The 12,209-nt window shown below is 37.0% G+C and overlaps 1 long non-coding RNA gene across 1 annotated transcript; it reads right to left on the bottom strand.

Moving 5' to 3' along the window:
• Positions 1-265: 265 nt before the first annotated feature.
• LOC139185663 (uncharacterized) lies at positions 266-11,574 on the bottom strand. The gene is made up of 3 exons (XR_011569156.1): positions 11,468-11,574; positions 887-968; positions 266-549 (listed from the first exon to the last, which is right to left on the bottom strand). It is a non-coding gene; the product is annotated as an uncharacterized lncRNA (long non-coding RNA).
• Positions 11,575-12,209: the final 635 nt, after the last annotated feature.

Consider the following 12,209-nt stretch of genomic DNA (forward strand, 5'->3'; position numbering starts at 1 on the left):
TGTCATTTTTTCTGTTTAATTTAAAGCAAATGTGATTATTTTATATATTATTTTAAGAACATATCTTGAGTATCTTCTTATATGAGATATAAAAGTAGCTTATTTCTCAGTAATTGTTTTCTCCCTACAAAAAAATAAAAACATTTTCCCTAAAAAAAGAGCTTATCTTCTTTTAATCAAAAAGCTTTCTGCTACTTATAATTTTTCCTATTAAAACATATATTTTTCCTTAAACTATAAAAGAGATATGAGGTTGTGTGTTGATCAGTACTTTACATTCTGTGTTGACAGTTTCAGCAAATTCCTCTTTTCCAATAATATTGATAAAATAACAAATTCAATTATATGAGTTTACCATCATTAGATTAATTGCTAGGGCGATCATAACAACTACCACAGACTGGGTGACTTAAACCACAGAAATTTATTTTCTAAGAGTTCTGGATGCTAGAAGTTCAAGATCAAGATGTTGGCAGAATTGGTTCTTTCTGAGTGCTCTGATGGGGGTAGAGCCTGTTCCAGGTCCCTTTTTGTTTCATAAACTGAAAGCTGGAATCAGCACAGAAGAGAAAGTTCAGTGCCCCCAAGTCTTCATCACAGCTCCATTAGGTAATGAATATAAAGTCCACTAGTATCCTGGCATTCTGTCATTAATAAATCTTGCTGCTTTTCCCCCCTACATATTTCTTTCACTTCTTTCTGGACAGTCTCTTCACACATATTGCCTTAAGGGGGTTACAGAAACTCTTTTCCATCTTTTACTGTTTTAAAAATGCCTCTCTTACATGAGTTTTACATCACAGTATATAAAAAGAAGAGACAGTTTGACCTATTTAGATGTATTAAAAGTTTGGTAAGATGTAATGAGACTGATTATTTTACTTACAGAGAGCAGTCCAGTTATTCTATGGTCACCACATTTCACTGTATACCTGATGAATTTAATGCCTTCTGTCTAGCAGTTCTATCTATACAGTGAGAAATAGCGAAAAGAGAAAACCACAAACAGGCTTTAGTAGGTTGATCTTAGGGACTCTCCTCATGTATGAACTAGTTAGTGCTTACTTCTCTTTTTCTGCACTTTGGGATGAGGGATTAAATAAGCCTGGTTTGTTCCTTGGTCTATTTATACCTAGGGGCTCTTCTACTAAGTTTGGCTACAGTCTTTTTAAGAGACCCCTATATGTTATCTGTGAATGCAATCATATCGAAGACTCTCAGACCATTTTGGCCTTATAACAGAATCAGATAATGGAACTTTAAAATAAATTAATAATAATGTAGCCCTTGTAGTGAACCCCTTGTTCTTAGTTCATTAATTTTAAGTTCTCCGAGTTATCTAAACTAACAATCCCTTCTGATTACAATGTACTTTAGAGCCAGACAACTAGATACAGACATCCTGGAATGCAAAGTCAAGTGGGCCTTAGGAAGCATCACTATGAACAAAGCTAGTGGAGGTGATGGAATTCCAGCTGAGCTATTTCAAATACTAAAAGATGATGCTGTGAAAGTGCTGCTCTCAATATGCCATCAAATTTGAAAACTCTGCAGTGGTCACAGGACTGAAAAAGGTCAGTTTTCATTCCAATCACAAAAAAGGGCAATGACAAAGAATATTCAAACTACCATACAATTGCCCTAATTTCACATGCTAGCAAAATAATGCTTAAAATCCTTCAAGCTAGGCTTCAACAGTATGTGAACTGAGAACTTCTGGATGTACAAGCTGGATTTAAAACAGCAAAGGAACCAGCAATCAAATTGCCAACATCCAATGTATCATGGAGAAAGCAAAAGAATTCCGGAAAAATATCTACTTCTGCTTCATTGACTATGCTAAAACCTTTGAAACTGTGGATCACAACAAACTGTGGAAAATTCTTAGAGACAGAAATACCAGGTGAACTTACCTGCTTCCTGAGAAACTTGTATGCAAATCAAGAAACAACATTTAAAACAAACATGAAACAAAAGATTGGTACAAAATGGGAAAGGAGTACATCAAGACTGTATATTGTTACCTTCCTTACTTAACTTATATGCAGAGTACATCATGCAAAATGTCAGGCTGAGTGAATCACAAACTGGAATCAAGATTGCTGAGAGAAATATCAGTAACCTCAGATATGCAGATGACACCACCCTTATGGCAGAAAGTGAAGAGGAGCTAAAGAGCCTCTTGATGAAAGTGAAAGAGGAGAGTGAAAAAGTTGGCTTAAAACTCAACATTCAAAAACAAAGATCATGGTATCTGGTCTCATCACTACATGGCAAATAGATGGAGAAACAATGGAAACAGTGAGAGACTTTATTTTCTGGGGCTCCAAAATCTCTGCAGATGGTGACTGCAGCCATGAAATTTAAAGATTATTGCTCCTTGGAAGAAATGCTATGACAAGCCTAGACAGCATATTAAAAAGCAGAGACATTACTTTGTCAACAAATGTCTATATAGTCAAACCTATGGTTTTTCTAGTAGTCATGTATGTATTTGAGACCTGGACAATAAAAAGGCTGAGTGCTAAAGAAGTGATTCTTTCAAACTGTAGTGCTAGAAAAGACTCTTGAGAGTCCCTTGGACAGCAAGGAGATCAAACCAGTTAACCCTAAAGGAAATCAGTCTTGAACATTCATTGGAAGGACTGATGCTGAAGCTGAAACTCCAAACCTTTAGCCACCTGATGCGAAGAGGTGACTCACTGGAAAAGACTCTGATGCTGGGAAAGATTGAAAGTAAGACGGAAAGGGAATGACAGAGAATGAGACAATTGAATGGCGTCATCGACTCAATGTGAGTCTGAGCAGACTCCAGGAGATAAGGAAGGACAGGGAAGATTAGCATGCTGCAGTCCGTGGGGTCGCAAAGAGTCGGACATGACTGAGCGACTGAACAACAACTGTGCTACTTTAGGACTGACACAAGATCATGTGTTAAAGGCTTTACCACTTAGAAAGAAAATGAGCTGCTGATGCTTCTTCTTCTTTAAAAAAAAAACAAAACACTATTATATCATTCCCCAAAGTAGGTGATATATTTAAATTTCTATTCTACAGAACCCTTGCATATTAAGTATGATGAATGAGCATGTGATCTTTGGGAAACTCACAAGAAGAGTAAATTCTTCCTTTGAGTAATCCAAGATCAATAGACAAGTGGACTGTCACCAGAAGTAATATCACCATGTGTTCCTTATGGATCCATTCTCAAAAGAGGATAATCTAATTAAGACAGACAAGTGGTTCTAAAAATTATTTCATAGGAGAACCACTAAAGGAAATTTTAAAATCAATTCCCAGATCTTACTCCAAACTTAATATCTTAAATGCTGGAATCCAAGAATAGCTATTTTCTGAAAATTCTAGAGGTAGTTTTTATGCAAAACCAGAGGTGAAAACCACTGTGATAGCTTATGGACCAAATAATGAACTAAGAATGCATTAAGTGGTCCTCTCTACAGTCTAATGTTATGAAGTTTGCAATTGATTAATTAATTTTACATTCATCAGAAAGTGTCCTGCTGTTATCATTCCAGAGGAAAAATAAATTGAATAAAAATGTCATTAGCATATTCATTTTGAAGCAAAAAAATGGAATTTTGTTGGCACTTTAAATTATCTTGCTTTACTACTAATATTATTGTAATCTAATAGTGATAAGTACTTGCTGATGATTAAAGTCTATGAGAAGCACTTAGTATGGTTTCTAAAATGTATAGAAGATGATGCATAAAAAATTTATAAAAAATTTAAACATAAATGTTCAAAATGTATAAAAATATTTTCCTTTGAATGAATTAGAAGAAAATATTCAATCTAGCTGAAGTGCATATTAAGAAAACTAATATAGTAATAACCATTAAATTTTTAATATAACAGTCTACATGGTTGTAATAATACAGACAGGCTTTGTTGATAAGGAAAATATATATATTTATATAACAATTAAGTTTTCTTCATTACCACATTATGAATGGTGAGATATAATTACTTTCAACTTTAGAACAAAACAAAGATTCCTGAGATAAGCAATAGAGTCTTCAAAATTCAGTCTCAAGACAAAAGGAATTGGAACATTGCTTCTTTTTCATGTAGTAGCAGAATATTTGCTACTGAACCATCTATTTCTAAAATCGAGTCTGGAAAAATAAAATCCTGTCCATATAAAACTATCTTATTATCTATTGTCTGAGGAAGTCTTACAAATAGCTGTGAAAAGAAGAGAAGTGAAAAGCAAAGGAGAAAAGGAAAGATATAAGCCTCTGAATGCAGAGTTCCAAAGAATAGCAAGAAGAGATAAGAAAGCCTTCCTCAGTGATCAGTGCAAAGAATAGAGGGAAAAACAGAACGGGAAAGACTAGAGATCTCTTCAAGAAAATTAGAGATACCAAGGGAACATTTAATGCAAAGATGGGCTTGATAGAGAACAGAAATGGTATGGACCTAACAGAAGCAGAAGATATTAAGAAGAGGTGGCAAGAATACACAGAAGAACTGTACAAAAAAGATCTTCACGGCCCAAATAATCACGATGGTGTGATCACTGACCTAGAGCCAGACATCCTGGAATGTGAAGTCAAGTGGGCCTTAGAAAGCATCACTACGAACAAAGCTAGTGGAGGTGATGGAATTCCAGTTGAGCTATTCCAAATCCTGAAAGATGATGCTGTGAAAGTGCTGCACTCAATATACCAGCAAATTTGGAAAACTCAGCAGTGGCCACAGGACTGGAAAAGGTCAGTTTTCATTCCAATCCCAAAGAAAGGCAATACCAAAGAATGCTCAAACTACTGCACAATTGCACTCATCTCACATGCTAGTAAAGTCATGCTCAAAATTCTCCAAGCCAGGCTTCAGCAATATGTGAACCGTGAACTTCCTGATGTTCAAGCTGGTTTTAGAAAAGGCAGAGGAACCAGAGATCAAATTGTCAACATCCGCTGGATCATCGAAAAAGCAAGAGAGTTTCAGAAAAGCACGTACTTCTGCTTTATTGACTATGCCAAAGCCTTTGACTGTGTGGATCACAATAAACTGTGGAAAATTCTGAAAGAGATGGGAATATCAGACCACCTGATCTGCCTCTTGAGAAATCTGTATGCAGGTCAGGAAGCAACAGTTAGAACTGGACTTGGAACAATGATCCATGTTTGGACTGGTTCCAAATAGGAAAAGGAGTACGTCCAGGCTGTATATTGTCACCCTGTTTATTTAACTTATATGCAGAGTACATCATGAGAAACACTGGGCTAGAGGAACCACAAGCTGGATTCAAGATTGCCAGGAGAAATATCAAGAACCTCAGATATGCAGATGACACCACCCTTATGGCAGAAAGTGAAGAAGAACTAAAAAGCCTCTTGATGAAAGTGAAAGAGGAGAGTGAAAAAGTTGGCTTAAAGCTCAACATTCAGAAAACTATGATCATGGCATCTGGTCCATCACTTCATGGCAAATGGATGGGGAAACAGTGGAAACAATGTCAGACTTTATTTTGGGGGGCTCCAAAATCACTGCAGATGGTGATTGAAGCCATGAAATTAAAAGACACTTACTCCTTGGAAGGAAAGTTATGACCAACCTAGATAGCATATTCAAAAGCAGAGACATTACTTTGCCAACAAAAGTCTGTCTAGTCAAGGCTATGGTTTTTCCAGTAGTCATGTATGGATGTGAGAGTTGGACTGTGAAGAAAGCTGAGTGCCAAAGAATTGAAGCTTTTGAACTGTGGTGCTGGAGAAGACTCTTGAGAGTCCCTTGGTCTGCAACGAGATCCAACCAGTCCATCCTAAAGGATCAGTCCTGGGTGTTCATTGGAGGGACTGATGCTAAAGCTGAAACTCCAATACTTTGGCCACCTCATGCGAAGAGTTGACTCATTGGAAAAGACCCTGATGCCGGCAGGGATTGGGGGGCAGGAGGAGAAGGGGACGACAGATGAGATGGCTGGATGGCATCATCGACTCGATGGATGTGAGTTTGAGTGAACTCTGGGAGTTGGTGATGGACAGGGAGGCCTGGCGTGCTGCAATTCATGGGTTCGCAAAGAGTCGCAAATGACAGAGTGACTGAACTGAACTGAACTGATCTATTGTAAAACACATCGAGTCTCCCTGTGGAGATATTTATCCTCAGAGATGTTTATTCTTTAGATGTTCTCTACAGAAATGTAAAGAAGTATATCATTGTAATTTATTGAAAAGAAACACTTTAACTTTTCAACGGAAACATGTTGGCAGATACATGGAGACATAACACATTGTCACCAAGTGAGAGGACATGTTTTGATAAAGACTTTTTTTTGAGTTTGTTTGAGGCCCATGAAGTCTAATAGAGTACATGAAAGTGATGTCTTCAAGAAAATGTGGGATTATTTTATATCTAATTGTACAAATGATTATTCACAAGTCATTTTATTCAATCATAACTGTCATCATACCTTGAAGACTCGAGCTAAACTTTCAGTGATACTATTTGGTGAAAAATAGAAATATTTTAAACTTTGGTCAGATTCTTGAAGTACTTTTATATAGAAGGTAGAGGACAAAATAATTAAGAGTTGAGACAGTTCAGCATTACAGCCTATGGATTAGGGCTAAGTTCTACCAAAGTTCTGCCTAAAGATTAGATGGGCCATTCTGGGCTCATTTACTTAATATGTGGTTCAATTCTTCAACAATAATATAAAGTTTATAATAAATAGCACATAAGTTGTTGTTCGGTTGCTCAGTTGCTAAGTCATGTCTGACTCTTTGGGACCCTATGGCCTGCAGCAAACCAGATTTCCTTGTCCTAACTATCTCACAGAGTTTGCTCAAATATCGGTCCATGGAGTCAGTGATGCTATCTAACCACCTCTTCCTCTGTCACCCTCTTCTCCATTTGCCTTCAATTGTTCCAAACATGAGGGTCTTTTCCAATAAGTAGGCTCTTTGCATCAAGTGACCAAAGTATTGAAGCTTCAACTTCAGCTTCAGTCTTTTCAATGAATATTTAGGGTTGATTTCCTTTAGGATTGACTGGTTTGATCTCCTTGTTGTCTAAGGGATTCTCAAGGGTCTTGTCCAGCACCACAGTTCAAAAGCATCAATTCTTTGGTGCTCTGCCTTCTTTATGGTCCAACCCTCACATCCATACACTACTACTGGAAAAATCATAGTTTTGACTATAAGGTCCTTTCTCAGCAAAGTGATCTCTCTGCTCTTTAATACTCCAGGTGTCACTAGTGGTAAAGAATCTGCCTGCCAATGTAGGATACATAAAAGAAGTGGGTTTGATCCCTGAGTCAGGAAGATCTCCTCGATTAGGGCATGAAATCCACTCCAATATTCTTGCCTGGAAAATTCCATGGTCAGAGGAACCTGGCAGGCTATGGGTCTGTAGGGCTGCACAGAGTTTGACATGACTGAAGCAACGTAGCACACACTCATGCTAGGTTTGTCATAGCTTTTCTTCCAAGAAGCAAGAGTCTTTTAATTTCATGGCTGCAGTCATCAACCACAGTGATTTTAGAGCCCAAGAAAATGAAATCTTCCACTGTTTCCACTTTTTCTCATCTATTTGCCATGAAGTAATCAGGCTGGATGCCTTGATCTTAGTTTTCTGAATGTTGAGTTTTAAGCCAGCTTTTTCATTCATCTGTTTCACCTTCTTCAAGAGGCTCTTTAGTTCCTCTTTCTGTTCAGTTTAGTTCAGTCCAGTCACTCAGTCGTGTCCGACTCTTTGCGGCCCCATGAACTGCAGCAGCATGCCAGCCTTCCCTGTCCATCACCAACTCCTGGAGTCCACCCAAACCCATGTCCATTGAGTCAGTGATGCCATCCAACCATTTCATCCTCTGTCATTCCCTTCTTCTCCTGCCCTCAATCTTTACCAGCATCAGGGTCTTTTCCAATGAGTCAGCTCTTCACATCAGGTAGCCAAATTATTGGACTTTCTGTCATTAGAGTGGTATCATCTGCATATCTGAGGTTATTGATATTTTTCCTGGCAATTTTGATTCCAGCTCATGATCAGTCCAGTCTGGCATTTTGCATGATATACTCTGCATATAAGTTAAATACGAAAGGTAACAATATACAGCCTTGACATACTGCTTTCCTAATTTTGAACAGTCTGATGTTTCGTGTCTGGTTCTAAGTGCTGTTTTTTGACCTGTATACATGTTTCTCAGGAGATAGGTAGAGTTATGAATAAATTATAATAATTATACATACCACTTAGTACAGTGTCTAGCACAAAGGAATTGTGTAACCTAGGAGGACTCTGTGGGGCTCCTGGTCACAGAAGCCTTTTTTATCCCCGTTTCTGTAGGCAAGACTCCAGTCTTCATAACCTTCCCTGAGTTCCAAAGGACAGATTTTAACAGTTGCTAATCAAGGAAAAGAAGTAAGAAACCACCTGAGGCAAGATTACAAGAACCAGAGAAGTTCACCAAGATTAGGAGACCAACCACCTGAAACCTGGAACACACCCTAATCTTGTCAGCACACTCTCACCCTTGAACTATTGCTGTAAAATTCCTCACCATATCCTCCTCCCAGGTTGGGAGCGATGGATTTTTGAAGCAGGAGCCCACTTTGTCCTGCTTTGCCTGGCAAAACAATAATGCTATCCTTTTCTACTTCACCCAAAACTCTGTCTCCAAGATTTGATTTGGCAATGGTTTATACAAAGACTGAACTTTGGGCATCAAATGCTCAGTAATTGGTGGCTACTGTGGTGTATGTAAATCAAATACAATACACATGTGTATCATTTATCAACTACTCCACCTTATATAAGGATTTGAGAGCTATATTTAATGTACACATTCATATGTTCATTTCATGTTCATCAGTTATCTTATCTGACTGATTCAGATATCAATTGGCATTCTGTGATATCCTGTTTTCTACATCTTCATCTTTAAAACTAGCAATAATATTAAATTAAAAGAAACATGTAAACCGTGGTAAATATCCAGTTTAAGTAAACTGAAAAACATGTTAAACAACTCTAAATAGATAGACTTTTTCTTATCTTTTTCTTCTTTTAAACAGGATACATGCCTATACATGTAAGGCTTTGTCTTTTTTAAAGTTAATTGAATTTTTTGGTTTGTGTAAAGTTAACAGAGAAGATATAAACCTTTATAAAAAAATCATACTACACATTTTCAATATTCTCTGAAATAGACACTTCTTTGCAAGAGTACTTTTCTATTTAAATTTGCATATCCAAACAGGTTTTTAAGAAAATGGATGATTCTTAAGCTCTGAAATTGTATAACCATTGAATGTTGATAATTTCTGATTTTAAATTTATGCAATAAAGAAATTAAATTTGAAAAATATGTCATAGCTAGAGAAATAAACTATTGCTAAAATTAAGTAGATATTACTAGATAAAATATTACCACAAAATATTTCATAAATAAGAATGATATTTCATGAGGTTTTACCCTGAAATAGTGTATGTCTCAGAAAGCTTTTTTATGTCATTATGTCACATAGATTATATTAAGTAGTAATTACTGCTAACAAAGTGTAATATTGCAAAAATTACCACAGACATTCTTTTATGAACATAACTTTATAAAAAATAAGAAAGCTATTGCTAAAGCTATCAAAACAATCCCCTCTGAAATTTGAACTATAATTGCCATTTTTATTCTGTCCCGTGAGACACAGAGGAATTCAGGAGGCAGCTGACAATCCACACATGTAATTATGTTTCTCCCTATGTTTGAACTGTTAGGTAGAATTTTTGTTAATAAATCTTTAAACAAATAGTACCCCATTCCCTTCATCTTAAGCTTGGTTAGTCTGGGATCAAGAGAAATTCAAACACAGGGTAGAAATGGCATATTGTGTTTCTGTGCCCTCTACTCAAAACTTATTCTGTAACATCAAGGAGCTAAGGAATCACAAGAAATAAAGGATAGTTTAGACATTGCCTAGCAACACCTCATAAAATGAAAGATAGAAGACTCATCAGAAATGAGAACAGGTGAAATCATATAAAAACTATTTTAGACATACTGTCTAAGTCATCTAGGAGGAAAAAAGAGCTAAACAGAAATGGGCTCATTTTCTGTGCACCAGAGGAGCAATAGAGGAGGAGAGAGAAACAGACATACTCTTCTAGTCATCACTGCAAACTCACATCTTGGAAGTAAAATTTTAATCAGAAATCATAAAAAATGAATTCCAAATGTAAAGTAGTAAGATATAAATCTAATATAAAAACAAATAATTGTGCCAAAATAGTAATAGTTCTTGCTTCAATGTGGGGTCCATCGACCATTTCTAGTTCTTATCATTTTATGAAATAATAGCTAAATCTGTCCTTCATTTTAAAATTTAAAGGTTTTTATATTAAATATATGTTTCTTTGTAATCACTGAGCATATTGACTTTTTTTGCAAATGGCTCTCAATAGTATTAATAGTAAAATTCAAGATTTCCTCTAAGGCAGTTGTGATAGAATGCAAAAATAAATTGTGGAGAATTGAAATAGGAGGGAAGGGGATAGGGCACAAACTTTAAAAGACGACAACATAAATTGCTGTCATAAAAAGATGACAACATAAACTGATAAGAACAAAATAGGTCCAAGATAGGGAACTAGTCCATTTCCACTAGACCTTAAGTCTCAGTATACACACATTGTAACACATCAGCGAGCTAAATGGCACACCCACAGGCACCATGGCAGTTCTGAGGCCAACCATCAAAGACCAAAAAGTGGGAGGTGGTCCAGCTCCTGGAAATCCCCACCTGTTCCTCAAAATAGTTGGAATATTTATCTGACTTAGCCTATGAAATTACCCAGCCTATGAAAAGTAACCATGCCTTCTGAGGGACACTCTTGCATTCTAGGATGGCCACACCATCTGTGAAGTGTGTTTCTTTCTAAATAAATTCACTTCTTACCTGTCACTTCGGTTCTCACTGAATTCCTTCTGTGAAATGAATCAGGAAATTACTACCAGGCAGTTTTTAGGAAAGGGAAGAAACAGAGCCACTTTGTGTGGAGATAATATTAGGGTAATACAATCTGTCTTAATATAATCTAGCTTTTGGTTGAAACCACTATGCATGTCAGGAGTGAGAAGATAAAATGGGGAAACAAATCAGATCAGCAGTGTGAAGTGGCTAGCTTCTGAGTAGGTTAGGGTACATATGCTAAGATGTCATCCCATATAGTGCTAGTGGTAAAGAATTTGCCTGCCAATGCAGGGGACGAAAGAGATACGGGTTTGTTCCCTGGATCAGGAAGATCCGAAGATCCCCTGCAGTAATAAATGGCAATCCATTCCAGTATTCTTACCTGGAAAATTCCATGGACAGAAGAGCCTGGCAAGTGACAGTCCATGGCTGTCAGACATGGCTGAGCACAGCACCCAGCTGTCACTATTCAAGGTATGGCCAAAAAATAATAAGTTGCTTGCCTGTCAGTTAAGTAAACAAACAATGTTGCCTACCTTTCTGGTATAAAACATTTGCTGTCTTCCTTCAAGCCCTCAGACCCTGCAGCCACCCCCAGGTGTGCCCTAGGGGGAATTCAGGATAACACAGGAATCAACCAGAGATAGTTAAGGAAGAAGGTATTAGCCACTCAGTGTTTGACTCTTTGTGACATCATGAACTGAAGCCCACCAGGCTCCTCTGTCCATGGAATTCTCCAGGCAAGAATACTGGAGTAGATTGCCATTTCCTTCTCCAGAGGATGAAGTTCTCCCATACTGCAAGCAGACTCTTTACCAACTTAGCCATCAGGGAAGCTAATAGTTAAGATGCATATCAAAGGAATAATTTTCAATAAGTCATTCTTACATCTTCCCATGAAAAGAAAAGCACTAACATCATGAACTTGAGCTGTGTGTGTTTGTTGTCGGTTTTTGTAAATTAACAATGATGGTTTGATATTCAACCACATTTTTTTTTTTCAGCAAAACTTCTGTATATCCTGACTTTTCCCTTACCTTTTCAGATCAGTTTCTCAGTGGTATCTGAGCAGCTGTCTTCTGGGCTGTAGTCTTCATTAAGGTCTCCAAACAATATAAAAATTGCAACTTTTAAGTTGTTTGTGTGTGTGTATATATATATATATATATATATATATATATATAAAACCCTTCCGTCCTGCCCCTTCTATAATTTACCTGCCCCAGGTAAATGTTTCTAAAATATAAAACTGAAAGTGTTAATCACCTGCTCAAAACT

Source organism: Bos indicus, chromosome 11 (assembly GCF_029378745.1).
Source record: "Bos indicus isolate NIAB-ARS_2022 breed Sahiwal x Tharparkar chromosome 11, NIAB-ARS_B.indTharparkar_mat_pri_1.0, whole genome shotgun sequence".
In the NCBI taxonomy this organism is placed as follows: Eukaryota; Metazoa; Chordata; class Mammalia; order Artiodactyla; family Bovidae; genus Bos; species Bos indicus.